The 24,820-nt window shown below is 44.5% G+C and overlaps 1 protein-coding gene across 1 annotated transcript in view; it reads left to right on the forward strand.

Moving 5' to 3' along the window:
* The first annotated feature begins 277 nt into the window (after window positions 1–277).
* Window positions 278–24,820, forward strand: part of DCUN1D5 (defective in cullin neddylation 1 domain containing 5) — a 143,591-nt gene continuing 119,048 nt past the window's right edge. The window contains exon 1 of the mRNA XM_086935266.1: window positions 278–846. The gene's annotated coding sequence lies outside the window, so the exon portion shown is untranslated. The remainder of the gene's footprint in view (window positions 847–24,820) is intronic.

The raw sequence follows: 24,820 nt of genomic DNA on the forward strand, positions 1-24,820 counted from the left end.
AAAACATAACCATCACACCAGAAAAAGCCAGACCTATTAACTTTGCCAGTGCTTGATTCTTTTGCGGATGTCAAACAGTATTGCAAGGAAAGGTGCGACCTATTAGCTTTGTGAAAGCTTGTTGAATTTATTTATTTATTTATTTATTTTACATTTGTATGGCGCACAGCTACCCAAGAAGGGTTTACCGGCGCCTTTGGCATATGGATGGACAAAGGTATATGATATGAATGTTTGTGGCTCGAGAATAAGAGTTTTGCACAACGCAATCCTCATTGACCGCCGAAGACAGTAGATTGTACATCGTTTTATCCAACAACATGGCACACAATGATGACGCATTCACTTAACTCCAGCCCTTCTTGAGCTTCTGCGACATGTGTTAGTCCTTTTGCTATGACAATGGTAGCTTGGGAAGGGGGCGGTGAAAGCTCTGGGTACGTCTTCTGTTTTCATGGCCACAGAGGGTCACTTGGCTGTCTGACGCACTACGTTTCCTCTTGTGCTAGACTCCAGCCTGTACGCGCGCAACCCCGAGTCTGCAGTTAGCGGCCATCTTTGCTGGAGCCGGTCGGTAGCCGCTGAGGCGGAGCCGGGGTTGCGGGACAGGCAGCAGACAGCGCAGGGGGCACGCTCCTTACCGGCCTTGTCATCGCCACCCTGGCTAGCCGTGAGTGCCGCTGCTTAAGTGTCAGGCCGCTCCTTGGCGGGCTGTCTAGCGGTCTGGATCCAGTACACCCTGGCTATGCGTATCCACCGGCCCCACACAACGCCTGCCAGGAGCCGCTAGGGGAATCCCCGGCGGCTGGCTCCCTTCCAGAATCTCGAGCGGCCCTGTCCGACCTGGTGAGTGTTTAGTTGGCTCTGGTGCATGTCGTCATATGTGTGTAATGCTGGACCGGCTTCTGATGTCATTTCCGTGTCTGACGTCACTAGCGCAGTGGCGTGCTGCGGCAATAGTCTGATTAACATTTACTCTTGCTTTCTCTTGGATGAGCTTTCTCTTGTCTTAAGTTGGTTGTTTGAATCCTGACTCTGGCTAGAGGTCTCCTAGGTGTTAATGCACTGTGACATTCCGTGGCCGTCGCAGGATGCCGCTTACGTGACTGCAATGCAACAAGTAATCACAGGTACGTGTAAGAAGTCTGGTTGTGTTTACTACGTCTCTTCTCGGCCTCGGGAAGTGACGCCTCTGTCGTGATTTACATGACTGCATCACAAGATGCTGTGGGTGCCTCCCCGTTCACCGAGATCCGCTCCTCTTAACCTATTCATGCGGAGGGCAAGGGAACCAGAAAGTGCACTTTGGCAAACAACACTGTCCTGGTAACGAAAGTTATGTATACATTTTCGCCGTAGTCTCGTGAGCGTTAAGACTTCCCTCAGCTGGCGGTAGAACCCACAGAAATATTCGGCTGTGAAATATGTTGCTTCTCGACAACGACTGGGCGATCGTACTCGTCCTGGTACCCTAACTTACCACCCTTTGCCTGGTGGTCTATTTATCACGGAAAGATGGTTGTATTCGTATCTACATCTAGCACCAATTCAGTACTTAATGACGATCCTCTTTTGACACCCAAACGTAACCTCTACACTAACATACAGAATCTTATAACTTAAATGTATAAATATATTTTTAATTGATTATTAGTAAAGCATAGATTACGTTTTCAAATCTATTTCTGTACACGTTTGCCTGAGTGCAGGCTAGTCAATTATTCTAGAAAGTTTAAGATTTTTAAAATATATGGAAAAACAAGCGCAATGGCTGAAATTGATTAGGAATGGTAACACATCAAAAAACACACCCGTGAACCACTAACTAATGTAATCTTCAATTTATTGCCTATGCAGTCCTAATCTTCAAGTTAAGTACCTGTCAAACCTGGGTGTAATATAGTTTCCTTCTTATAACTTCAGTTCTTTAAACACCTGTTTCTAGGTCGCAGGTAAAGCCCTCTGCAGCCAAATGTGCTTATTTTGTATATATTCAGATTTATTTTTGATCATATGAAAACCTTATATTTATGCAGAGGAACCACCATGGCAAACTTCATTATTTGTGATATTTTGCTACTTTATTTAAAAAGCCCCATGTGCCTACAGACTGTGCGTGCAAAGGTCTGGGTATTATGAGCTGAGTGGGGGACCTGGGTCGCAAGAGGTTAATCAAGGTAGTGGGTATAGATTCGAACAAGGAGAACTTCTAGGCACAGGAGGGTTCTTTGGGAGTACCAGAGAGAACATCGATAGGGAAGGTCTCAGCCTCTATTGCTAGTTTGTCGTTTGAGGATTGCATTAGAATGTTACTATTGTATAGAGATATGGTAACGTCTGCCCTGCAGCAGGGCGAAGGAGAGGCCGATAATCTGAGACCATGGGGTGTTTTCCTGGTTAAGGTGATTTGAAGCATGGAATATATGATCGTCTTCCATTGTGCACGTCTTTTTGATGTCGAAATTAGGTAAATGGTTAATGTACTCTTGCTAGAACAGTAGTATGGGTCTGACATGAGCGTTTCAGGGTGAGTTTTGCGTCTTTTTGATGCAGTTTTGGACAGATTAGGAGGGTATTTAATGGTGAAGCCATTGAGACCTGTAGGTTTTAATTTTTATGTCCATTGTTTGATTAGAGAAGGGATCTTAGATGAGTGAATGGGTCAGTCCAAACGTAGGGGTAAATGAGCAAGTGGGGTGGGGGGGCTTCTAAAACTATCTCCAAGATCATAAGGTCAAGGAGAGTGTAGCAATTGGGGTGGTCAGATACTACTTCTGCCTCATGACCCATGGGACTGAATGTTGGTCTATCTGACAGTGACATCCACAAACTCTTCCTCTCTTACTCCCACATGAAAGATACTAATAAGACGTATTGAGATTAAATCCAAACCATTCCGGCTAGCCCTTACAGAGAACTAGCTACAATCACAGGGCTGTAAACCGCTTCAACCTCAACTGTATTAACATCTCTCGGGCTGCCACTGTCCACAGCAATAGCCAACTGAAATGCTTTCTTCTGAACTGTAAATCGGCTAGTAAACATGCACCTGATATTTATGACCTCATCCTCACACATGAGCTCAATATCGTTATCCTCACGGAAACTTAGTTAAACAGCTCATCTCCTCCAATTTCAGACTTACTAGCCCCCCACTTCCCCAAGTCACAGCATCATTTAACTAGATCTAAGAAACCTAGTGGGGGAATAGCCTGAATGTACTGCAAAACATTCTCTGTTTGTCACAAACTGCCACCCTGTCTGCCTGTGAATATCTTTGCATCAAAATCGTTGGCCACAATAGTCTCATTTGCAAACTACATATGCTCTATCACCCTTCTGAAGACAGTCTGCCGTTCATTGAACAAATCATGGAAGTCATCACAACTAACGTTGACCCTCAAGTGGGCAAGATCTTTCTTGGGGTCTTTTATCTCCACGGAATGACCATGCAACAAACAGACTTAAATCCTTTCTATCAGACCACAAGTTGACCCAAATCTCTGACAGCCCTACTCACAACAAAGGTGAGACATTGGTCCTTATCATTTCTACAATGGACATCATCACATTGGAGTCAATTATCCCCTGCGACTTGACAGGCCATTACTGTATCACCATCTTCATCAATGTGGAGGTGACCCTGAAGAGTACTCCACCTTAGAAAACAAAGCAATGGAAAATGAGTCTTTGAAAACTAAATCCTAATTGTTGGACCTGGGGTCTCCAGATCACAAGGGGTAGCCTGGCCCAGGGTAAGACAATCAAACCTAGAGGCAAAAGTATTAATCTTGCGTTACACCCCTACAGCAACCCAGCATCCGTCCACTCAAAAATGACGCTACACCACTTCTTTTTAGGAAAATATGAGCTGTTTATAAAAATAATATTATTTACTCTTAGTTTTCCTGTCCGTCAACTTGGTTATGGCTCAAATCAAATATTTTTCCATTTGCACTTTTACATAAGTTAATTCTCCAGCAATCAATTCACAGAAAATCGTTACTTGACTCCCTGGGGACACCCCGGCTTCCTAAACTGGACTGGTACAATGGTAAACAGAACTTAACGCTTTTCAAGGCACAGGTGAGTAACCACAGGGTTTCAGATGAAAGATTAAATATTACATTCAGCTTAATCAGATTAACTCAGAGGTTTGACAGAAGACATGCCGTAGTTTCCTTCCCCTTCCACCACTGAAAGAAAAAGGTTAAACAACAATCCCCGTCTTTTTCAGCTGGAAGAGAGTTCAGTCGCTCTCCTTTACTTTACCTGTTTCCCTTTATCACTAGTCCTGGTAACTTCTTAGTCTCAGACTCCCCAGTCTTTTCAGACCTGTACTTCCAATTTTAGTAACTGGGGTAAAGAAAGATCTCCCTTCCGGGACCTGGTTTTATTAACCCCCGGCCCCACAACAGCCCCCAGTTTCCACCTTACTTGAGGCCAGCCGGGCACTGCACAGTTGCCGCTAACCGGCACTCGTCAACAGTCGTCTTCTCTCAGCAGCGCCTCCCTCGTGGGCCAGGCCAAGCGAAATCCAAGCCGGCACCGAGGGGGAGGACTCACTGGGCTAGCGACGATGCGGGTTCCTCAAGACGGCTCCTCCGACCTTCCGACTTCAGCGCCACTGGGCAGGCGCGGGGGAGCAGTGGCTCAGGTTGTTGCCGCTCCTCTTCTCTCCTCAGATGGTCGGAAATTCCTCTTCGGGCCTGCGCACCAGCTGCCGCTTCTCCGTCGACGCTCCGCCCCTCTTCCTTCAGGCAGGCGGGACTTCACAACAGGCCTGCGCGGAATCGCTCCGCCGACGCTTCTCTCCTCACCCGGAACACCACAGCAGACCTGCGCAGTATCGCGCCACCTCCGCAGACACTTCTCACCCTGCCAGAGTCTTCCAGGGCTGGGAAAGGCACTCCGCCCCTCTTCCTCTGGCTGAAGGAACACCACAGCAGACCTGCGCCGTATCGCGCCACTTCCTCAGACACTTCTCACCCTTTACCAGGTTCTCCCAGCGCTAAGAGGGACACTCCCAGCTGCGCTTCCAAGTACCGGTAAAGGAATCGTGGAGGGCCAGTCACGGATGGCAGGTGTTGTCTTGGAGAGGAGAAGGGAGGAATTCAATGTCGCCTCACAGGAATCTCTTGAGGAGTTTTGGCGAACAATGTCCACAGACCAATAACAGGGCTCGGTCAAAGGCTAAGGGGAGAACGTCCTCAAGCAGTGACTGTCCACTTTAACAGGAACTAACCACTTCTAGCGCGCCCACCTCCCCAAACCACTGCCTCACTCCTCAACTCTCTGGTCATCATCTAAAATGGCTGCCTACCATTCCGCTATTTATAGCCTAGGTCCCGAGGGTCCAGAGAGGACCAGAACATTCTGGAACCCCTCATAGTTCCCAATGGCCCTAGATTCTGAGGTGACAGTTGTGGCAGTTGTGAGCCACCATTTTGTAGGTCTGGTAGATTTTATTCAGAAAGGCACCTAGGCCTCAGGAAAGAGACTATGAGGGCAAAGAGCACCTAACCCCCTAGGTCAACACCTGAAAAGTCCAGTAGACATAAAAAATAAAGAGATTGAGGGGCAAAAAGGGGACACAATTTAATTAATAAATAGGAGGGACCACCCAGAGGGCTGATAGGTGTAACACTAATGACTTATCTACCTGCTATAACAACGCCTTGACTACTCAAATGGACATGGTAGATGTCTATGACCACACAGAGTTCTACAATGCATCCATTTTGAATGTCCTTGACTCCGTCTCCCCCTTCGCCAAAAAAACATATCCACCAAAGACTCTAAACCTTAGTTCAATGACCACTACAACTCTGAAAGATGCAATATACGATTAGCAGAAAGAGCTTGGAGATCCGTGCCATTCACTGAAAACCTAAAATGCTTAAAATCGGTAAGGAACACATAAAACAGAAAAATCTAAAATGTGAAGGCCATCTTCTTTAGAACCCAGCTAAACCAAGCCAGAAATAGACCCCAAAAACGTTTTGAAATAGTCAAGCAGCAATCGCTCAACATACCAAATCCGCTTGGCTTTGGGTCAGTCACTCTACCAAACTGTGAGACGTTGGCTTCTTTCTTGAGAAAAACTAAAACTATTGAAAATGATCTACAATCGGCGAGCGAACTACTTCCTGTTGCCTCACACTTCTTTCCACTTACTCCCAGGCCACTGAGCGGGTTTGTCCCCCAGGTCAGGTCCCCAAAAACAATGCCTCCTGGCACACTTTCATACCCCTCAATGAAAGTCACCGTTATAACATTCTTTTAGCTTTAAAACCATCTAATCATTTAATTAACGTTGTCTTTTACCTTCAAGGAGATAACAGCCTCTTTCTCACCTTCTGGTCTAAGATTAATGCCTCACAACGGCAAGGCACTATTACCCATTCTAAAAACAACCTAGTGCAGATTGTTCAGATCTTAACTTCCACCCTATCTCTAACATTCCCACTATGGCGATACGTCTGTAAAAATTTGTCCAGATCCAACTTTGCAACCACATAGATAACTTTCAACTGCTTGACCAACACCAGTCTGTCTTTAGTCAAGATCGCAGCACTGAATTGACACTCACACACATTGTGGATGACATATTAAAAATTTTGGACCTAAATGAATCATGTCTTCTGATACTACTTGACTTATCCTATGCTTTCAACACTGTTAAAAAGGACAGACTGGTGAACTTACTTGAATGGAGGATGGGCTTATCAGGACCTGAGCTGCAATGGTTCACTTCATTCCTCCATGACAGAACCCAGAGAGTTAAGGCAAATCAATCCCTTTTAGCCCTCTGTAGACACCCTTGGGGTTCCACAGGGATCTGCCCTTTCACCCATTCATTTTAATTTATTCTTGGAATCTCTAGCAGACGCCTAGAAATCTGTCAGCATTCATTATCGTATGTATTCAGATGACACTCGATTTGTATTTGAAAATCTTCTCCCCAGAAGACATAATTTCCCTCAACTCTACTTTACAAAACACTCAACATTGGCTCACTGGCAAACATCTCAAGCTCAACACTGCCAAAGCGGAATTCCTCCTCCGAACCACTGTCCCAAGATCTTTTAGATGAAGGAACTAACAGTCCTCCACTTTTCTCCTCACAATATTGACTCTGCTAGATCCTTGGGAAGTACACTAGACATACCTAAATATGCAGGATTACATCAGTACTACCACCAAAGGAGGGAATTACTAGATAAACATTTTAAGGAAACTTAAACCCTTCCTTCCACAGGATGACCTTAAGTTTGCGGACCGAGCTCTATTACCCAGGCTGGACTGTGGAAGTACCACGCTATGCAGCTTACCTAGATAACGGATGGCCTCTCTAAGGGCCTCCCTTAATGCTGCTGCCAGACTTGTCTCTGGAGAAAAATAAATCCTATCTACTGGGCTCTGAATTCCCTGAACTGGCTCACTAATAAGGCAAGATAACAACTAAAGATTGTGTTCATGACTCATAAAGCTCAACATTTTAAGACTCCCAGATATTTGGCACAAAAGTTATTGCGGGGGTTGGGGTTTGCAGGTCCTCAAGGAGGGCTAGCTCCCTGCTACTGAAACCAGATTTTTCACAAAAAGTAAACCTGCTACAGGGCTTTCTTGGGTGTCGCCCTGAAGATTTGGAAAACTCTGCTGCCGTATATCCGCCTAAGTTCGTCTACTGCCTCCTTCAGAAAAGAAGTGAAAACACTTCTGATGAATAAGTTTTTGCCCTAAGATAACACTTGTTGTTTTGATTGTATACCTGCCTGTTACTCATTTATTGATTTTAACTACTACATAGGTGTCCCCTTATAGACGTCAAGCTTACTATTTTGTTTATCCTCCATGTTTGTTCTCCAATGATATATGTGGCTAGATTTTATTTTCACTTCAATATCCTGCCTTCCTTTCTTGTACAGTGCGCTGATACCCTCTAGGGACATTTTCGTGCTATATAAAACTTTATAAAAGAATCGGAGTGGTTGGAAAAACAAAGTCTTAGCTAGGTCAGTTGCCTCTCCCTGTTCACTAAGCTCACCCTGTACAAGAACCTTGTCACGTTTGTCAGCAGTACTTCACTCTTTGTAGGAATTTCTCTCCAATTCCAGGGCTTTTGGACTAACGCACGTTTTCTACGATGAGTATTATGGGAAGTTTTATTTTTGATTTGATCCTATTTTATTTTTTTAGATCACTTCCATTGCGTTACATTGACCATTATATCCATTGTATGTTGTATCATGGGAAGAAGTAAGTGAAAGTGGTGGAAGCAAATAATGTTTAGTCTCTTAACCAGTTGATGGTGGCTGAGTGTATTTCACTCAGGCAGTATTTGTCTGTTTTGACAAAGGGAGAGCCAGAAAAACTATTGAATGACAAGTGAAGAGAATTTAACCTGGGTCTGAAGAAACTTTGTTCCAAGTCCAAGGGGAGAGAGTTCCCTTCTAAATAGAAGTGAAGGGCCAGATTGATTGACAAGATTTTGGCAAGGATAAAAGCCTAATGGGAGCTAGGTTACTAATACCGCCAGGAGGCGGTTACCTCCATACCAAGTTGGTGACTTGTTTTAAGTGCCATGGGGAGCGATGTTACAAGAACGATTTTTAACAGCGGCAAGTATGATGGGCAGTATGCTATCCTTGGGTAGGTACCAGTAAAGGCTGTATAGCAGTGTACATTTGGGAGGGCGTTATTCTGAAGCATAGTTACCCAAATACCATGGGGTTTCTTCTGGAGATGGGTGTTAGTGGAAGGAAGGTTCCTGCAGTTACATATACTGTTCTTAAAGAACTATGGTTTAGAGGAAGTATCTCTAACCTGAGGAGGTTGTGCATGGTTCCACTGATTGCAGACTAGTGGAGACTACATGGTGTACCTTGCTTGCCTGGGTTGAAGCAGAATTCAATGCCAACATAACTGGGAAGAAACATGGTGCTAGATGCCTTAGGAGCTGACTTTGATAGCACCTGGGTTAATCCCTGGGCTAGTGGCATACATTTCCTAGACCACATCAGCTGTGCTTTCTAGGGCTCAGGCTGAACATTAATGCCAGATGAAGCTGCAAGCATCTGTGCAGGGATTGATGGAGGCTAATATAGAAGACACTAGTCATGATGCCCTTGACTTATGTTCTAGGCAGTGAGGAGGATGACGTACCCTGAGGAAAACTGTGTGTTGGCTTTGTGTCGCTGCCAGAACTTCAGGGTTCGTTAACTGATGGAAGAACGTGCTGGTAAGAGTTTTGCTTGGTGCAAGTTGAGAACCTACTCTTGTGGGACTTAGGAAGAAAGCCCAGGATCAGGTCAGCAAGACTTGTTGGCAAACATGTGGTCTTGGAGCATGGACTGCTGTAAACTAAGCCTCTGAATCCTTTCATGGGTACCAGCAAGAGGCTGGAGGTTTCTGTAGTGCACAGGAATTTCATGTCACTGTCACATGAGATTCCCATAGCGGGGCATTTGTGCATTAAAACACCCTGGACAGGTTGCACCCTCTGTGCCGAGGTACAGAATGGTTCTGTAGACCCTATTCCTCTTGCCAAGTGAGTTGTAAGATGGGAAGGCACATCACAGTTGGTGCTGCTGCCTTTAGTGGGTGTGCTATTTGAGCAGTGGGGCCATTGTGGAGAAGCGTGGCTCAACGGTTAGAGGCGGCAGACCCGGAGACTGAGGTTGGCCCGGGACCAGGGTTCAATTCCCGACGCGGCCGGGTGCAGGACCAATGTCAGCGTGCCCTATAAATCTCGCCTCTGTGCCACTCTAACCATGGGGTCCCACGCTGCAACTCTGGGCAATTGCTTGCTTAATGTCCACTCCGGCCCCATCACTGCCGGGGATGCCTGGCTTCACCTTTGGGATGTCCAGTAAAGGGACCATCTCACAGGGAAAGCCAGGACGGGTTCCCCAGTGGTACAGCGCTGGACGCTCCAGGGCAACCACGCGCTTTATAGATCCAACATTCATTCATTCATTCATTGACATTGTTCTCTTTAGGTATTTACGAAGATATTCCTAGGTATCGTCAGATTTAAAGTCTAATTTTTCAAGATGGACATTTCTGACAGAAAAATGTATTCCATCGTATAAATGAGAGATGGTGTAACATACAACTCTCAGAGCACACTGCCTGGAGACCAGTGGGTTGTTAGAATGATTTAACAAGACCCTTGATAGCATGGCTGGTACATTAGCTGAGAACGATAGGATGAAGTGTGATTTATTTAATTTTTTTTCTGCTTTCTCCTTTATCTTCAGTGTGATTCTACACAACTGTATGTAATTCAGCTACTTGAACAGTTTTTGTTAGGGCTCGACCTCTGCCAATGCGCTTGCGCATTGCAGATGTCGAGACATATTGGGGCTTAACGAGGGCTTAACCAAACGGGCTATTTTGATGCTGTGCCTGTGAAAAATGGTACATGTAAAAGGGGTCCCCGTAAAGGAGGAAAAGTTGTGTTGCAAAACCAACAAATAATAATTCAAACACTTTAGAAAGGAAAACTGGAAAACATTCTTCACTTTTAGAAGTGTGTATTGTAATTTATTCACAATACCTTGAAGTGATACTTCAGAGGAAATGAATACAATTGTAGCAAATTTGTGCCTGTGAAAAAAGCGCGTGCATGCATCAAAGCCACCAGCCTCCCTCCCACAAGCGTCCTCTAGCGTGCGCTCTGGAATTTCTCCTCCCCTAATTATTCACTGCCCACGGCCGGCCGGCACATCAAAGGCTAATGCTCCCTGTGCATCTCGTCACCCTTACTCTCCCCTATTCTTCCCTTCTTATTACCTTTTTGTGCACCGTCTGCAGGTTAATATATGTGCACAATCAAATGGCTTTACAGTTCTTTTAGAAAAGCATTACAGCGCAATATGCAGCTGTAGCGCTTATTTAGCATTTACGGTTTCAGCCACCCTTCCTGTAAACTAGATATGCGGATAGCACTGCTGTGTATATATTAAACAGCATTACCTGTTTTTATATTCATGACTAATCTGATTCGCATGTCTGGTCAATGAGTGGAGATGCTACATACATACACGCTTAAAGATACTCCTGCAGATGAGTGTTGCGCTTGAACTCGGCAATATTGTTTTTTGCACAGATTGCTTCTCTCCTCAACCTGCTGTATTTTTGCATCTTAACATATAACTAGAAGGATCCATTAAATTTGAGAAATGAGAGTCTGCGCAGCGCAAGCTTCTTTCTAGAATACACGTTTACTGTTTATCACTGTGTAATGTTTATTTAAACCATTTACTTCTGTGGCATTTAGAATTTTGGCATTAGTGTAATCCTTAAGTTAAACCTGCAGTACATGGAAAGGTATATACCTCAACCATCTTTCCTGCTAAGTTTCCAAATATAATGTACTCAAATTGTTACACTTTGAAGTGACCAAAACGTGGAATTTCTTCCTTTGGAAATATGCACTAGCAGTCGCCGGGGGGGGCGGGGGGGGGTGGGGAGGGAGGGGCAGTCAGTGTGACATCCGATTCAATTGTCTTACAGTCCAGTCGTACTAGAGAGTGAACACATCAGATCTTTAAACTATTTCCTTGTAAAATGAAAAGCGCATATATTACGTTTTATTATGCTGGTCTCTTACAAATGGAGTTTCCTGACCGCCCCTACCATTCAACAACATATTATAGCTGTAATCAATTGTGCATCATTCCCAAATTGATAGTTTCTCTCCTAGGCGCTGAAAGAAAGGGGCTTTATTTACAGACGTGAATAACGAATATTGGGATGTGAAGATGCGCGGTGGGTGTCAATGTTGGGCTACATGATTTCTATAGCCTTACTAAACACGCATTTGCAATGCAATAGGTCTCGCATTAGGAAAGTGTGAGCTATTGGTATTGTAACTGACCAATTTTGTATTTATGTGTTGGTTTTGAAAATAGCGAAATTAATAGCTTTGTCATTTACAATGCCAATAGTTTTTCGCAAATGTGACACCTATAGCATTTGTAATGCAATATGCGTTTCCAAAACAAAGCAATAAAAATCTGCGCTTTTCAGGTTAAGTTGCACACGACTTTTTGGGACGTTAGATGACCCACAATACAGAATGCAAAAATCGTCCAGACATTTTATTTTTTTATTTCAGTTCAGTGTAAAATGTGGCTGCGGTCTTTCCCCCTCTTGGGGGAATCTGACACTTCAAATGGTAAAAGGCACACGAGGGTACTTTGCTACTTTCAGTGGATGTATTAGATAGAGTGCTCCACAAACAGTAAATATCATCTTTCCATTTGGAATTTTTTTGTATGTTTTATTGTGGGGCACTTGACAACAAAAACAGAGGGGTGGATGAAAAGCCTCTAATTCATGAAGACGAAAAGAGATTTAATTGCATCTCCCGGCTAGTACATTTAGAATGAGGAAGATACTGTTAGGATAGATTAGTGCTCTTACGTAACAAAATGACGGCTTTAAAATAAATGAGTGATAAGCCAATTTGAATACCTTTGTAGGCCACTAAAGAATATATCAAAATGACATTTAAAATAAAGCCAGTAAAAATTTCAAGGAATGAGAACAATTTAAACTTGCAGTGACCTCCGCCCAGAATGTCAGCAGCATGTAGGACCACTTTTAGTAGAGCCACTAAGGACTGTAGATATATATAACTAAAACAAGTGAGAGTTCACAAGATGCCAAAATGGAGCTTTACACGTTGGATACACTCAATGAAGCACACTTTAGGATTTATTTATCTATAATTGTAAAGCTGTGGGGAAAGACTTTGACAGCTGAAGGACATTCTTGAAAGGGAAGGTGCAAGGCTCCAGAGGAAAGTAAGAGCTGCCATCTCCAGAGTGCATGCATGTAAATTAGTTGGTTACCACTCAGACCCCCCCTCCCATGTGTCACATGCGTATCTCATAAGTCTGAGTGCCTTCAGTAAGTTAGTCAGCTGCTTCTGAGACCCACCAGCACCCCGTGTGTCACATGCGTTACCCTCGGTAGTCCCAAGCCTCGCTGCCTGACATGTATGGCTCGCCCAGTCCCTTCGCACTCTGCTGAAGTTCAGACACACGCTACGCGTAGCCCAGCAGCGAAACCCGAATATGCCCTCGCACTACATCCCCAACAATGCCTTGAGAGAGAATGCGAAAAACTGCATGACGGGAAACCGGGTCCGCACAAAAGCAGGTAAATGAAACCCGCATCCCAACGGGTTCTAGACCGGTCTCCAAAGCAAAACAAAGCCGCGGCGCACAGCGGTCTCCTGCTGTGAGGCGCGAGACACACGACCACTCTCTGCCGCTTACTTCTTGCTGAGCTTGTCTGCGTCCCCGGGATGTGCTTCGGACGCCCGCCATGTCTGCCACTGAGACAAGGAGCAGAATGTAATGCATCCAGGTACTGGAGGCTGCTGGAGCGTTTCCGGGTCAGCAGAGGCGGCTGCTACAGGCAAGGGGTGCGCTGGGGACGCGGCGTCCGCTTCCACTTGGTTTCGGCGCATGGCTGTTGGGTGCTGTTTGAATTATGCAACCCAGGCCAGGCGATGTGGCGGAGATACGGGGAGTCACGACAAAAGAGCCAGGTGAGTGGGGGGTGGGTGTGTGTGTGTGTGTGTGTGTGTGTGTGTGTGTATGTATATATAATATATACAGTGTGTGTCTGTGTGCGCGTGAGTGAGGCTGTGAATCTGAGGCAGGGGATTTGCACGGCGCCGTCCGCGCCCACGAGGAGAAATCTGTGCTCGTGCCTGTCTCAGATTCCCAGGGAACTGAAAACAATAGTTGTCGAGCTAGACGTGCATGCTACGCATGCGCAACTCTAGCTCGACCTAAAAACACACACACAATGTTGAGCCGCATGAAAAGGTAAACACTGACTTCCTTCTGCCATGAACTGTGCGGTGTATTGTTGACCTGCACGAGGCCTGCCTCTCATTGAAGTTACTAGGTTTCTCTTGGCTTTTTTTATTTCATTTGCTAACTGCACCCAAGCTTTTCCCCCAAAGCAGCACCGTGTCATAAGTCTCTTACCTCGTCGTCTTTATGTTGAATTTGAAAGTATGGACCAGTGTTTCAAATGGGTTGGTTGCCTCGCCGGTTGAAGCTTGAGGATTGTGTGCCGATATCACAACACGTATCTATTATTAGTTATTTTACTATATTTTTTTGGAGTGTAAACTGGATTAATATTTTCTAGTCTGTATTTTTCTCCACTCCACTGTATGCGAAGCTTGTTCTACTTCACTGTATGCAAAGCTTGTTCTACTTGGAGTTATTGGCATTATCAATACCAATGTGTTTTACCGAGCCATGTGGTGGGACCTCTTTTGGTCACAAAGGATGTAGACCCTGCAACGTGGCTCGGTAAAATCATTGGTATTGATAATGCCAATAACTCCGACGCTGGGGTGTTCCTGCGTTCACCCCTCATAACCTGTGGTTTCACCTCCTCCCTCTGCCGGAAATGGTAGGACAGTGAGATGCAGGAGGAATGCGCTCGCTTTCACAAGAAGTCGGCTCCTGAGAGGCCCTGACAAAAATAACTGCCTTTGGAGACACTGTAAATAACTGCGTTCCTCTGCACTGTCGTTCACAGGCTCACTGTATTTTCAAAGGCAGTACACCGTATGCAGTACACAGCACAAAGCAAGTTGCAGGAGTAAAAGTAACAAACGACATTTGTTTATTTATGCATAAGGAAATAAAGTCTTACAATTCTTACATAATTTTCTTAAATATCAATGCTTATGTAATTTTCATACGTAAAAAATGTACGTAATTTCCATAACATTTACATTCACACCCTCACCCACTCTCGCACCCACTCTCGCACCCACTCTCGCACACACCAGCATTGCATAACAAAACTTAGCATAGGATAGCAAAACACAACATAGCTTAACCCCTTCCATGCTGCCGTCGGCCAAGGGCAACGCTACCTCGCTGGTGCTGCCGTCGTCCAATGGCTGACGCGGCCCGCCCGTTTTACGGGAAGTGCCCGTTTTCCGAAAACCATAACAAAACATAGCATAGCATAACGAAGTATAGCATAACAAAGCATAGCATAGCATAACAAAGCATAGCATAGCATAACAAAGCATAGCATAGCATAACAAAGCATAGCATAGCATAACAAAGCATAGCATAACAAAGCATAGCATAACAAAGCATAGCAAAACAGCATACAAAACACAGCATAGCATAACAAATCAAAGCATAGGATAGCAAAACATAGCATGGCATAACAAAACATAGCATACAGCATCACTCCGCATCACCACAGCATCACTCAGGGACACTACAGCATCACTATGCGCTACCACAGCATCACTGAAGGCCACAACATCACACGTTCGCCATCACAGTATCACTCAGCGCCACCACAACATCACTGAAGGCCACAGCATCACTCGTTCGCCATCACCGCATCACTCGGCGCCACCACAGCATCAATCTGTGCAACCATTCAACAACACCTGGTTCACATATGTTCTCTCAATGTTTCAAGCTTTATTACAAATGTAACAAAAAGATGTTAATATTTCACTTCTGTTCTTGGATTTTCGTCACAATAAAATACACTGAACATCTTCACGAGTTATTTACAAAACTTTAAGCTAGTGCCATTATAAATTACAATAACTTTCATTTAAGTATTATTGAAAAAAAATTAAAAGCCATTGTTATTTGTAATCTCAATACATGTAAGTCATGTAAATACCACACATATTGCATTACAAATGCTATAGGTGTCACATTTGCGAAAGTTAGACCTATTGGCATTGTAAATGACAAAGCTATTAATTTCGCTATTTTCAAAAACAAAACATCAATAAAAAAATGTCATTTACGATACCAATAGCTCAAACTTTCCTAATGCGAGACCTATTGCATTGCAAATGCTTGTTTACCTATCCTGTCTGTGCTCCAGTGACTTTGGCCCAAGGTTGTTGGGCATGAACTCCTGAGTCCCCTACGAAGGAAGTGGATTGCATGATTGGCCTCCGAAATCTGATGGTTCAGTACATGGGTAAGTTAAATAAAACCTTCAAGCTAACCAGTAGCTGATGGAGAATTAAGATCAGAAATAAACTCTGACTCGGTACCAGGATAGACTGGACGTACTGCTGTTAGACTACTTCCCACCAAACACTGGTTTCCAAATAGTATGGACCTTACATACTTTTTGCCAGAAAGGAGGCAAGATGGATTTTTTTCTGAGAAAGCGGACCGTATAGGCCTGAATGACTCCACTGAATGGAATAAAATTGGTAGACAAAGCAATTCTATACAGTCGGGTGCATGTCTTGGGTCACTGAGGGGCCTAGATATCCCGTAGCTATCACGGTCTTCAACCTTGATGTGAGCTTACAACATCTGGCTTTGAGGTTCTGTTATCAACATGAGGCGTCTGTGGGTGAGCTTCCAGCACCTTCATACAAAGTGACACATATTTTGAAAAACTATTAGTAGTGGTAACATTACAATGCAGGGTGCAATGAGCATGAGTTTACGTTTTTTTTATTTTCCCTCCAGTATACAAGTCTAAGTATTGAAGTAGTGAAAGGATTTCGTATTTGAAAAATATTCAGTATTGGTAATTCTATCCTATTAGTACTTCGATTACTCCTTGGAATAAACCTGCTGCGATTAAATATTTTGAAGACCTGTATAGGCTTAAAAGAAGTGGTTCTGCTTGTATAGTTTAAAATATAGTAGGCATCCCTAGGGTGAATATGCAATTTCACTCCACTCAAATAGGGCCGCCGTGTAATAACGCAACGTGATGGGACCAGGAAAAAAACTGGGGCGGTGGCTTCCGGTACACATGGGCCCTTGGGTGAGGGCAGGGTTTAAATTCTAGACGCCCACGTCCCTTGGAGAGCCTCTGGACGGATTTTGAGGCTTCCAGCTATATGCGGTAGCTGTAAGGGTTTGAAAGAGGGAGCTGGTCTTGAGTGCAGTGGTGTGGATGAGGCCGCTTGCTCTGTTTAAGCCCCCACAGCTCTAGTCCTTTGGAAAATCGGGCTTGTTCATAGTTGCTGGAAGGTATGGGAGAGGCATGTAGGATTGCAAGAGTGTATAGTAGTTGTGTATGGGTAGGTTTTAACTTTACATAGAGCGGAAAATGGCAAATAAAAAACTCTGGCAATACACTTGAGAGGATCTTAAACTGGGCCACATAATAAGTGCATTTTTATTCTCGCAATTTGGGCCATAACAAACATGCATGTCATTTTAGGTGACACTGACGGTAGCAGTTGTTACCGGGATACACGACCAGTTAGCATGTGATCCCTTGTAGAGTAGGTTGCAGGTATGAAGGAAAACAGCAGCCACTCGTTAACTATGCATACGATTGAGCAGTTTTGAGAACCCGCAAGTGCATTTGAAAGTATGGTGGTCTTTACAATTGGCACGTTTTTTAAAATTTTTTTAAACATTTTTTTAATGCCCTATAACGTGGAGAAGTGTGGCTCACTGGTTAGAGCAGGCAGATCCTGAAGCAGAGGTCAGACCCGGGACCAGGGTTCAATTCCCGACGCGGCAGGGGTCTTGAGCTCAAATGTCCATGAACTCGATAATTCTCGCTTCGGTGCCTGACCTAATCATGGGTTCACACTCTGCAACTCTGGGCATTAAGCTTGCTTAATCTCCACAAACGCCCCCCGCGGCGGGATGCCTGGCTTTCACCTTGGGGATGCCCTGTAGGGGCTATCTCACAGGGAAAAGCCAGGACGGGTTCCCAAGGCAAGCACGGAGATACCCCTTCGGGGGTCGATTCTGCGCTATATAAGAAACAATAATAATAATAATAATAATAACCACAGGTCCGGTGTGAGTCACAAGTGAGGTGAATACTGGTTACCCTGTCAGCCCTGATGAAGTTGCATAAATAGGCGGCAACAAAATGTCGGCTTTTGGTTTATGAAAATGGCTGAAAATAAACCATTTTTTAAATTGAGGACGCACACAGCATCAAATAAAATTAAAATTCAGCAAGTGAGTTGTACCTCATTTTAATTTTGAGAATTTCATTTATCTCACGGGGAACAGCGGGCACTTAACCCCTTCGAGGCTATTGACGAGCTGGGCTCGTCATCGCGCTTACCTGTCCTGCGCGGATGACAAGGCCAGCTCGTCACGTAACGCGGTATTTTCGAATTTGCCGCGCACAGCGGGAAAAGCCGCCGCAGCGATGCGGTTAAGGGACATAAGCACTGACCGTGCATTTACACACGTTTGTTCAGTTTTTTTATCTCACCTCTGAGAACACTATGAAAAAGTACACCTTTGTTTTTCTTTCTGGGTAAGAAAGGGACCGATGATAAGTGGGTGAGCTAGTGAGTACGAACCAACAAGCCTCCCTTGGTGTTACCACCCTGAGACACTTTCTTACTTTTTCCACACTTTTTCACAAACTTTGTATGGACACACATTTTTTTTCTTTTTTGAGGTGTGGTGTATTGACATGTTTTTTTCGAAATTGAACAATTAGATACTAGACTAATGGTAATGTGCCGTGCCTTGGAGGAAGTTTTAAAATTTCTTATAAACTCCTCGGATGTCTTCTGAATAGATTTAGTTGTTTAGAATTGGTCAGGTCTACTTTTGTTTGTAGACTGAGAGGGGGGCGACCTGACTGTATACCCCCTTGTGCTTATCCTTTTACAACCTGCCTACCCGAGGTGACCAGGCATCACGTGAAGGAGTTTCCCACTATCTACTGGAAGAAACTGTGGGTCTGCTTTGGTAAATGAGCTTACCTTGCCTACTGCAAAGATGGATACTTGTGTTGTCACTGCAGGAGGAGTCTGTTCAGAAAAAGCCAAGCTGCACCTACTTGATGGACGAGCTTCCAAAGTAGACTTTCTTCCCGAAGAAATAACCAACTTGTATCAAGAGCATTAGCTCCCTGTTGCTATGGCGGTGTCCCAGTAACAGTCATTAGGTCATGAGGCGTTTGTTAGCCTCCTCAAGGTTATGTAATGCACTTTTTTTTTTACAAAACTGGTAAATAGATGAATGTACTGTTTTGACCATTTGTATGTCTGGATGTTAATGTAGGAATTAGTTTTGTTATTGTTTTTAGACATGTTTATCTTTGTTCTTGAACTTTTTTGAGGGGTTTATAGCCATAGGATTCCTAAAGGTCTTCATAAAGAAGAAAATGTTAATTGCTTTGATGCACATTAATTTTCTTCACAAACTACATTATTCTACGTAATGCCACGCGTTGAGGTACCTTTGTTTTTCTAAACTCTGTGGTACATCTGGTGCACAGCAACAGATGGCTAGGGACTGCAGCTTCTGGCAAGCATGGATAGCCAAGAGGCGTTCAAGATTTCTGTGGTGCCTGTCATTGTTATTCTGCTGATGCAAATGCCAAACTCCTCAATCTCTACTATGCAGCCTACCCATGGCCCTGGTTCTTGCCTCTATTGAGTGGAGCACAGTGACTTGGTTTTTCTTAGTCTATTCTGCCATGAACTATAGCCTTGGGTTCAATCCACCCTCCATTCCACCTCCCTATCTCCTGCTATCAGATCCTAGACCCTAGTGGGTGAGATGATTATGGGATAAAAATACCCAGCTAGCATTGGTCCTTGAGTCCCTTCCACCAATGCAATTATGTAGTTTTACGCCAGACAGTTGAACTCCCTGGTTGACGGCTTCGCGTTATACCTGCAGTGTTTTAGATCTTGACTCTATGGATGTCTCAAGCCTCTACTGACTTGAGATCTGCAGACTGTTGTCACAATGGGCATTACTCTGTTTCTCAAATGTCTGCAGTTTAGAAGGGTGGGAAGAGTACATAAAAGCAGTTTTTTTAAAATGTATTACTTTTTAGCTTTAGCATAGTACAATACTTTTCCATTGATGCGTCTTCCCATTAGGCCTGAGTTGATACATATCCCAGATCGAGATTCCATTTCTCATTGGTAACCTAGTGTATCCTCGGAGGAATTTTATGGAGTATCGCCTCATCAGGAGGCAGTGTGGAAATGTAGGCGCTATTTAGTGGTTGAATTGTTTAAGCTGTGCAGTTGTATACATGTTTTTATGACGTTCTGCGTGCCAATTTTAGTAATATTTTCAGAAACCTTTAAGCGATTCTTTGGTCAGCCATAAAGGTTCCATTTTTCTTTATCATGGAAAGTGTGGGAACCTACTGTGTGACTTTGCACCTAGGAGCTGTGTGCACTTTTTAATGCATATAGTTCTGTGCATGTAGGGCTATTGTCTTTGCTAGAATACTATTGTGCTTGTGAAAGATGACTGCCTAATATTGTCCTCTCTCCATTTCCACCTTCAACCAATGCTGGCCTTTTATCCACAACCAGAGATGCAGAGCTTTTCCCTAACATAACTTTGTTCTCAGAATTTTTTAATCCGCATTGGCATAGCTTATAGGTCTCACCTTTGGGACCTTAGAAGTGTTTAGCCATGCAAGAGTTGATGCTTTGCACCAAGGATATTGTGCTGCATAACTAAATATTTATAAGGTCCCAAAAGCGAGACCTATTGGCTATGTCAAGGTTTGTTTGGCAATTTTGTAGTGGGAGAGTGCCTCTTGTTGCACATTCTGGTTCTGTGGGTCATATAAAAAGCATGGTTTATAGTTTTCAGGGCAAAAAAATTCTGATGTAAAAAGAAATTCCAGATGGCTTGTTAGAGAAATTAACCCAGCTAAGTTGACGAAGAATAACTTGTTCAAACAAATAGTTGTAAAGCCGTGGGGACTACAGAATTGTCTCATCTTTCAGAATGCAATAGGCATCCATGGCTGGGTTAGGAGAGCCGTGCTACAGCCCAAAGAGGACCGACCAGTGCTGTTGCTGACTAACAACGCAGTTATGCTTTCTAAATTTTCCCTGGGCCTGAATGAATGAATGAAGAGGTGAAGATTGCAAGGTATGAAGCCCTGCCTTCAACAATCAGCTCACAAAAGGTTCAGACAAATGCTGCAGTCCTACTACTCCATGGTCTCACCACCCAGCTGGAAACCATAAGTTTTGAGTCATCCTGTGATGTGCATAGGGATGCTGTTTCACAGTTGGTATTGCATCATCATCATCATCTTTTCTCAGAAGAGCACATCCCTTTTCTTTTATAGACATGATCTGACAAGATCACTCTGGGTAGGAGTCCCCTAAACAGTAAGACCAGTGTAATTGTGCGCATTTTTGCGTTCGGCTTGTCACACAAAATTCTTGAAATTGACCTTGTGCCTTAATAGCAACATTTTAGAGTGGAATTGCAGAAAGAACGCGACCACCCAGAACACAAACGGAGGTTTATGGGACTAGTGGCTTTGGACGCATTTTGCACAAAAATATAACCATAAATGCCAGCTCCGCTTTGTATGGAATTTCGTGTAATTACAAGAGGATGCAGGGGCTAATTGTGCACACTTGGGATACCGCTACTTAAGTGTTAAAACCCTAGAGTAAGGACTCCATGTGAAGCTGAGTACTGAAATGAACTTGCATTACATCACAATAAATAAGCTCACATGACCACTTATAAATTGTGCCTTAAATGCGCAAACCATTAAATCCTGATCGGAATTTTCAAAAAACAAATCCCTTGCATGGATCCGTACCTGCTTTCCCAGTTCCAGCGCACAAATTGGTCATGGTTGTGGATTAACGCCACCAGTAGTTTTGTCTTGAGTCTGTGAAATAATAAGCAGACATAAGAATAGGCCACCTTGGGACTTATTCGTACAAACCACAGACATTTGGCGCCCCCAAGCGGCTGGTTTTATTCGATGTACACCATACAAGCAATAAACAATGAAAAGTCAGCGTTTACCTTACGGTAGGGTGCGATAATTGCAAACGCCGCTGCTCGCTCCTGCAAGGAAACTCCGCACATGCACGAAGGCTCATTGGGAATAGTGCAGTACATGCAAGAGTTTCCTAAAAAGTCCTGGACGATCCCAAGAGGTCCTCTCCTAAGCAAAGCTTGTGCGCTGTGTAGGCGAGACCTAAACATTACATACTAATTGAATGCAACACTACGCAAAAATAAAATGACTGACATACCTGAGGCTTATTCATCTGCCCAGTCTCTTTCTTTTAGTTTCCACATAATTTCATGGTCCCCCCCCCCCCTCCCCAAGCAAGGCAGCTATGGGTTTCTGGCACTATTTGATCTTGAGAGTCCCGCCCCCTTGGGTGTGGCTGAGTGAAGCACTATTTATTGGTAGTGCCAGGTAAGTGGTCGGTTGCTTAATTGTAGCGCTGTCCTTGTTTCATCACCTCTTTAAACTCCATCGGGCCACTGTCTCCAGCACATCAAGTCTGCTGCTCGTTTTCTGCTGAACTGAACTGGCACGTCGTTTCAACTTGTGCTTCCTGCTGGAAGCACGAACCTGCATCTCTGCAGTAGGGTAGTCTCCGTGGCAAGAGCGGGCCACATAATATCCAAAACAAAGCTGCTCGCACAGTTGGAGACACCACATCCAACGTATGTTTAATCCTTTTATTCAGCCAGCCACAGCACACAAGGTAATGCCTTCACAGTGACAATGTTGCCATCTTGCCAAACAAGTTTCGGAAAAGTTCCTTGCTCACTGGCATGGCGCCTGTGGAAAGCAAGGCAGCTATGGGTTTCTCGCACTATTTGATCTTGAGTCCCGCCCCCTTGGGCGTGGCTGAGTGAAGCACTATGGTATTGGTAGTGCCAGGTAAGTGTTCGATAGCTTAATTGTGGCACTGTCCTTGTTTTATCACCTCTTTCAACTCCATCGGGCCACGGTCTCCAGCACATCAAGTCTGCTGCTCGTTTTCTGCTGAACTGAACCGGCACGTCGTTTTAGCTCCGTAGGTATCGAGTTGGGAAATAGAGTGCGCGAACTGCTCTGCACTTTGTGAGAGATATCCCTGTGAAGAAGTGCAACATTGCACGAAATGCGTCGCCAAGAATATTTCGAGGCTTTATGATCTGATGCAAGGTATCCTGACTACTGAGCTGCAGCTTCCAATAAGCAAACCTACCTGCGTTGTGGTTCTTCTGAAGGGGGCAACTCTTTACGTTTTATATATATATATATATATATATATATATCTATATTAATACAAATATAAATGCATACATATATGTATGTTATGTACATAAGTTTGAAACCCACTAATAAAAGCAAAGCTAAAAAGCCATCTAATTACAAACTGAATTGTTTTAACTTACACGAGGGCGAGACCTATTAAATTTTCATTGCTTGTTTTGGAATTCCTTTCAAGGTGGTGGGTCTAGCCAAGCCAGTAGTTGGTAGGTTGCCAAATACCCTATCACCCAAGCCTTGGGCACGGGCAAAGATGTGCGCAAAATCTCCCACATCATCATTTTGAGCATGGCATGATGTGCTTTATCCAACACATATGGCCCCTTGGACAAGGGGGCTGTTGCACAAAATACCACCTTTTCCAAACATCCCCAACCTTACGCTAGTTGGGGACCGACACAATTCTCACCTCCAAGCCTTAGGAAAGGTAGAATTAGATTGGGCCATAGCCAATATATCTTTGGCTACTCAGCAAAGTCATAGATATTTTATTCTCTCACTTTGGCACTGCAAGGCACTTCTTTTGCCCTACCACCCTCTCCAATCTTAAATGTGGTCTTTAGTTTCTTTTGCCTGTAGATAGCTTTCTGTTGTCCACGACCTTTTGTGTATAGTACCTATAGTTAGTGATGTTTGGCTATGCCCATTGCTTATCATTTGTTGATGGACGCCATCTAATTTGTTTTCTCCTTAGTTGTCTGTTTTCCTTCCTCTTTTTGTTTGTCCCTCCCCTGACCCAAAGGTTCTTTACCATCCTTTGATTGGATGACTTGTATTCTTCAGCTCCTCATGCAAATTTGCTACTCCGCCTCACATTCCTGTTCTCACTGAGCTCTATGGCTCCCCCTCTCTTTGAGCTAGTCTGTAAAAGCATAGCAACATGCATGTTTTTGCCAGGTTTAATTTAAATTCCAACTTAATGGGATTGCTTTTATGTCTCTGTGGACTGTGGGCTGCTGCGGGCCGGAATAACAGGCGTGGAGGCCGTATATATTGGGCTATGGTAGCTCTTTTATTGTTCTCTTTGACAAAAGTACGAGGGCATATACATAAAGTGTTCAGGGGCGTAGCTTTGGTCGGCTCCCAGCTGTATGTGGTCCAGAGGATCTTCCAGAGGTCTTCACGTCTTCCGGGCGTTGGGATGACCTCGGAGGGAAAATAGAGAAGCAGGGGTTAGTCCTTGTCGTAAAGACTTCTCCGGTACAGTTACCAACACCGGGGCGTGAGGGGAAAGAGAACCGTGAGGAAGGGAACGGATAGGGATACAGAGGGGGGGGGGGAAAGAGGTGGGAGAGGGTAGAAGAGAGGTGCTCTGGTGATGGGGGGGGGGGGTGTAGGGGATATGATACAAGATTTACTAGTGAAGTGCCTCTAAAGTAGTTTATATACAGTGCAAAGGTGCTCTAACAGTGAGGTCTAGCTCTATACAAATATCTACAGGTTTCTACAAAGTGGGGACACGGAGACGGTAACACGGTACTCACGTGCCCCGCCGTAACTCTCCCGCGAGTTACGGCCGCTCTCCAGCCACCTCCTGAGGACTCCACCACTCCTCGGTCCAGACGTCCTCCAACTCTCTCCGCCTTCGATCCTCGTACTCCTCTCTCTCTCTCTCGATGGTTCTCTGTGCGCTGTCTCCTGCCACGAGTCGGCTATCGGGAACGCTCTCCTCTCTTCTTCGGCGTCTTTTGTAGTTCCGGGTCCTGGGATGGGGGCGGGACTTCCGGTTTCCCGGTAGGCTGCTTCCGGTTCGGGACTTCCG

Source organism: Lissotriton vulgaris, chromosome 8 (genome assembly GCF_964263255.1).
Source record: "Lissotriton vulgaris chromosome 8, aLisVul1.2, whole genome shotgun sequence".
Taxonomy (NCBI): domain Eukaryota; kingdom Metazoa; phylum Chordata; class Amphibia; order Caudata; family Salamandridae; genus Lissotriton; species Lissotriton vulgaris.